This window comes from Ornithodoros turicata, unplaced genomic scaffold (assembly GCF_037126465.1).
Source record: "Ornithodoros turicata isolate Travis unplaced genomic scaffold, ASM3712646v1 Chromosome12, whole genome shotgun sequence".
NCBI lineage: Eukaryota > Metazoa > Arthropoda > Arachnida > Ixodida > Argasidae > Ornithodoros > Ornithodoros turicata.
The window spans coordinates 1,210,731-1,216,730 of NW_026999301.1; the positions used below are offsets into that span (position 1 = coordinate 1,210,731).

Here is a 6,000-nt window from a genome sequence, read left to right on the forward strand (position 1 = left end):
CAAGTGCTTCCAAAACCGCTTTTCGAAAACTTTCTAACCTTGCATTCTGCGATATCTATATTGGCAAGGGAGGACCTGTCTCAGTCGGAAAATCAGTACGCCTCGGCACTTCTCTCTCATTTTGTGCGTGCCTTCGCGGAATTGTATGGTCAAGAATATGTGTCGTACAACGTGCATTGTTTGCTACACCTGGCACGTGATGTTGAAAACCTGGGGCCCCTGGATTCCTTCAGTGCTTTTCCTTTTGAAAATAACATGAAAATTCTTAAAAGACAGATCAGGAAACCAGGGGCTACACTTACTCAGCTCATTAACCGTTTCAGTGAAAAGCAGCTTGCAAACATAGCACCTGTTCGACAGGCAAAGGCAAAGCTTGGCCTTAGGAACTCGCACAGTCATGGTCCACTAATTGAATCATGCAGTTCACCACAGTATGGTACCCTGAAAACGTCCAATTTTCTGTTAACAACAAATGGCCCAGACAGGTACAGCGTGATAAATGGGGACATAATTGAAGTGGAAAACTTTGCGACACTGCAGTCCTCGGGAAAGCCCTGTGCAGTTGGTAGAAAACTGACTCCTATGCATGACTTGTTCTCCAAACCTTTTCCTTCATCATTAATTGGGATCTATGTCGTGTCAAAGGAACCAAATCTGAGAGCCTGGCCACTACAAAACCCACAGAAAGCTATTTGCCTGCCCTACAACTCCGCATTGGTTGCCATGCCCCTGTTGCACTTGCAGTAGGACATGCATGTGAGCTGAGTATGATTGTGGTAATCAGGACCTGTGTGTGGATGTGAGTGAGTATGAGTGAGTAACGAGTGCATGTGAGTTAGCAAGAGGTCCAGTGGAAATTAGAGTATAGGTTAGCAAACGGAGTGATTGTGCATACAGAAAACAGTGCTAGTGAGCTAGCTAGCTAGCTTGAGTTAGTTTGATTTCTTTCTTTTTTTTTTGCAATGTGAGTGAGCGTGAATGAGCACAAGCGAATAGCAGACATGAGTGTCAATATCTCAAATAACATTTGTCTATTTCTGGGTCTTATGTTTCACTGATTTCTGCCCTGGGCAGTGCAAAGGAGAAAAAAAAAGAAAACACTTAGTAACGTAGCATGGATGGGCTTTTGCACTGGCTTGGTTCAGCTTTGGTGTGGCTTACTTTAGTCTGACCAGAATGGCTACACACCGCAACAAGTGTTCCTGGAGTGCAAAATTTAAGAAACTGAACTTGGTAACATGATTGGTACGGCCATATTTGTCATCGTGTGCTAACCCTTATTCAAATGTACCGAGCTGACAAAATGGGCAGGCCATGCTTTTGGTCAAACTTACTGATGACTACACTCGCTTGTGCTCGCTCATACTCACTATCAGTGAATGAACTGAGTGCGAGTCTGTGAATGAAAACTAATGAATGAGCAAATTTGTGGGTCAGGTGGCGTAGTGAATGAGCATGAGTGCGTGAGCAAAAATTTAAGCCCAATGGAATGAGCGTGAGTTGACAAATGAAGTGTGTGCGGACTAGTAAGTTTGAGTGAGTCAGACAAAAACTGATCAGGAATTGAATGGCCATGAGTAACTGAGTGAGAATGAGGACAGGCAGCGGTAAGTGAGTCACCCCAGAACTCGGGGAGCATGAGTGAACAGGGAGGGGGTACCTGATGGGTGTTGATGATGCAAATTTTGTATTATGTGCCTGGGTTTAAGATTTGCTACTTCCAACCGGCAGCGCCTTTTGCAATTGTGCATTTTGTGTTGCGCAATGAAGTCGAAGTTATCCCGTGCTCGTGGCTGTCGGGAATACATGCATGTGGCCAAACTTACCAAGCCACAAAGTCGAAAAGCTCATAAGAAAAGGATGTCCTCCTGGAAGTTCCTGCCAAGAACTTGAGGTGGAAGTGAAAGGAAATCTTCAGTAAGTGTTTCAAACCTACTATGAGAAGGAAAGCAGCTACCAACTTCCTTCTTTCAGAATGTTACGAGGATGCCAGAAAGATGCTTCCCGTTTCCGAATATACCTCTGACCTCGTGGATGAACTACCCCAAAGAGGATCAGACGTCCAAGGTGTTCGAAAGTTCTTCAGATGACGACTTTCCTTCGGTTCCTCCAAGCTTTGCAGCCAGGGGTACATTGAAATAGTAAAACATATTTAGTTGAGTGATTAATCTCACCATGCCCGTTTGCTCTTTGTATTTGGTACTGACAGATGGAACTCTCATTTTACAGAAAAGTTGCTTCCCAAACGCACACCAGTGCGTGCTGTTACCTTGGGTGGTATGACATTTTTAATGTGTAGAAAACATCAATGTAATATATTTGGTTTCGTTCCAACTAGACTCCGAACCTTCTACCCTTGTTGATCACAGGGATTCATCTGTGACAGGGACACGTAAGTGAATTAATTTTCCATTATTAGCATGCCATCCATTCTCCAGAGTTTTAGGTGAAGCTTTTTTAATATCTGAAAGCTGCATTTTTCAGATCGTGAGCACAGTCCAGGTAAATATGCTTGAATCTTTCTGTATCTTTTCGTATGTATGTATTTATATTTAAGTTATGGCGTATGTGGTTATGCACTGCTATAAATAAGTGTTGTGTAGCTTGGGTTGTTGTATAGCCCTTGGTGTCACTGCTTGCTACTGGACATTCGATGTTGTTGTGCCATTAAACATGAAGCATGATCATATCACTGCTTGCTACTGCAGGTCCAGCGGACTTTGTAGAATATTCGGAACTAGAGGGAGGTATGTGTGCTTCTTTCTTTGTGTTTCATGTAACCATGCACTGACATCGTCTTCTTGCACACCCGAAGCTTCGTTCAGAACTGGTAAGTCCTCTACCCCATTTTTCACTTGTATTATGTGGTATTGTTTATGTGCTATGCTATTTAGGTTGTGCAGGCGATTCACCACCAATCACTTGTAACCAACAAAGTAGCCAGGTTCCACAACGACAGCTACATACCGGTAATCATACAAAACTGATCAGAGAATTCATTCAATTCAATTGTTCTTGCATCAAGTGTGTGGCTCTCACGTTAGTTGTGTGAACTGTTTTGTTCAATGGTCATTTTGGACAAAAAAGAAAATTTTCACCCTGCACGACTGTTCTCAAATGTTTTATGTGTTTTGTGTTCAAAAAGGTGCCATCCTGTAATTTTGCTAAGGTAAAAATATAGACCTGAAACTGGGAAGACGAAAAAAAAAGGCATGACCAACATCTCTGTTGAGACGTTGATAATTAAGATATGTCTTTTTGTGTACCTAGTCTTGGCTATAGACCAGTGCCATCAGCTTGCTTTTTCAGTTCGCTTATTTTAAAGATATAACATTCTAATGCTTTTTGTATGTTTCAGCTCGAGTATATTGTGGTCTTTACATATTACAAAACCAGCACATAGTGGAGCAAGAACTTTACCGGCAGCCAGTAAAACTACTCGTTCACAAACGCAGGCAATGCCAGACTGCGGTGAGTGTCTCAATTGCTCATTCAATTCTGCCCTAAATTTGCGTTGAAATTTGTATTGAATTTGCGCTTACAGAGTTCCAAAGACAGGTCCTCAAGAGCCTCAACATACTCCGTATGGCCATGCAGCAACATAGTGAACTCCTATCAAGCCTAGTTCCCCAGCAATCTAGTCTTGTTGAGGCTCCGTTGCTCCTGTCAGAGCCACTTGCTCTGTAGAGGATGTTGACAACTTCGAACGGCAACTCACGCCTGATCGTCAAAAACAGTTGGTAGGTATATGGCAGCCATTAGCAACCGTGTGACCACCTTATGTTAATGTGTGCAGTAACGAAAGTTGCTTCCAGCAACTTCCACACCATTTTTACAGTTCTTGTGGCAGCATTATTGTTCTTACACTGAGACAATGACTGTGTTGATTGCTACACTACTTGCAGGTGACTGAGCTAATGTTGCTGGGAGGAAGCTCCCTGAAATGTGCAGTCAAAAGGATTCTATCCCACATGTTCACAGACAAACTTGCACAGCTTTACAGCTGGGAAGGAAGAAAAGGAAAATTTAAATTTGTGGACCTTACTTTGCCAGGTCTAATCTTACGTATGTATGATTTATTCTTTGTACAAAATTTAAACAATTCCTTCAAACTGTTTATTTGTAGCATATATGCACCATAAATAGATGCTGCATTGTGTGGGTGATCATTTCTTTTCCCTTTTTCCTGGCAGGTGCCCTTCACGCACAGAAAAAGTTTTCGAAAGTAACAGAGTTCGAGGTGCAGGTAGTTGCCAAAGAATGGCTGAGGCATGCTGGTGACAGGTGTAAAAGAGCCAAAAGCATTGAGTCTGGTAAGGATGCACACAATCATAAGTGTTTGCTGCTTTCTTAGATGTTAGATTGGACGAGTACAGTTGAGCCTCTATGTAACTAACGTCTGTCTAATGAAATTTTGTATTTAGCAAAACAGTGTTTGCTGCATTTCCATGTCCTCATATGTTGTAGACTCAGAGCCTGTCTGTCTGTTTGAAATCCTGAAAAAAGAAAACCACATGCATGGGGAACATCTGATGTGTAATTGTGTTTTCATCAGTTCCTTGAGTAGTGCTAGGACCAATCTTCTACCCTGCACCATAGCCCAAATTTGTGCCCCTTGTGTGACCCCCATGGTAGTTCCGACTGAATGTTTTCTAATTTCGTTGCTTTCCTTCCAGCAGTTGCGTAAACTGCCTCAGGAGGCTACTGCGTGGGCTGCCCCAGGAATCTACTGCATGAACTGCCCCATGAACAAACTGTTAGCCACACCACAGAGGCGGGGTGCCCTACTGTTCTGAAACAAGGTGGAGAAAATCACCAAAGAATAAGTGGATGTGTGGTGCCCTAAGAACAGTGGACAAGCAGTGGTCTTAAAAAAACAGCTGAATGTTGTTTGCAGCGGTTCAGTACATTCAGTGGTATCTTTCTTGTTTTGACCAGTTACATATGGCTAATTAGTACTCATTGTGTGTTTTGAATGATATATTGGTCTTAATGCCTTGTCAATTGAAAAGTTGCAGCTCACAGACACCACTAAGGTGACTCCAATTCCGCCAACTTGTCTGTACTTGATTTTTTTTTTTTTCAAAAAGCTTTTGAATGAACACTGATTAGAAGTGTATCACTCTCACCTTATAATTTACAACTGCAAAATAATTACGCTGCGTGAAAAAAGCAATATGTGCCACATAACTGCCAATGCATGATCTGCTTGTGGACTTTTACTGCAGTGTTTATTCTAGCAAAGGATACCTTTGAATGTGTTAATAAGATGGTCGACCTCCCCATTTTTTTCTTTCAAACATATATTAAAGCCTTGTCCCTAGGAGGCATATAGGCGCTGGAAGTAGTTGAAAATAATTGGTCGTTAGTTTTGAGTGAATTGTCATTCAGATGTGGGCATTTCGACCATTGCGCTTCCTACGCAGTTTAACCCCACATATCTTCATAACTATTTGACATATTCAGTTGAATTTTTTTCCACGTAATGTCAGCTTAATCTTCGATATCCTTGCGCCAGAAAACTCCAAACTCCACGTCATGTCTGGGATGGGTAGCATTGCATCCTAAGGTTTGCATGTGAGGAGATAAATCACAAATTTGCCTCATTTGTAAAATATGGTATATTTTTGGAACCTCGCTTCTCGTCCCCCAGTTGCGATACCCGAAAGTAATCTACATCATTGTGTTCGTCTGGAAATGCCCTTTCTTCTCGTAGCGAGTACATCGTATTGTGAATTAGGGCAATGCCCTCAACAGTCTTTTTTTTTTAGGGGTGCCTACAGAAAATGCGTAAATTCGACAGCGCGCACCCGGTATATATCCACTCGTGACATCGTTCATTTTACTCACAAACGTTCATGACGACTCAAAACAGCACATCAAAAAAACTTTTTGCTTCAGAGGTGGTCGAATTTACGTTGCGAATGACGTTGAGTCATGAACGTAACTTCGACCATCTCTGAAGCAGATTTTTTTTTATGTGCTGTTTTGAGTCATCAC

The 6,000-nt window shown here is 42.1% G+C and overlaps 1 long non-coding RNA gene across 2 annotated transcripts; it reads left to right on the forward strand.

The window, feature by feature from the left end:
- The first annotated feature begins 3,610 nt into the window (after window positions 1-3,610).
- On the forward strand, window positions 3,611-5,316 carry LOC135371666 (uncharacterized). Of its 2 annotated transcripts, XR_010415689.1 has the most exons (4): window positions 3,611-3,740; window positions 3,906-4,065; window positions 4,194-4,313; window positions 4,677-5,316. It is a non-coding gene; the product is annotated as an uncharacterized LOC135371666 (long non-coding RNA). The 2 variants fall into 2 exon arrangements; XR_010415688.1 differs by lacking the exon at window positions 3,611-3,740 and having other exon boundaries at window positions 3,901-4,065.
- Window positions 5,317-6,000: the final 684 nt, after the last annotated feature.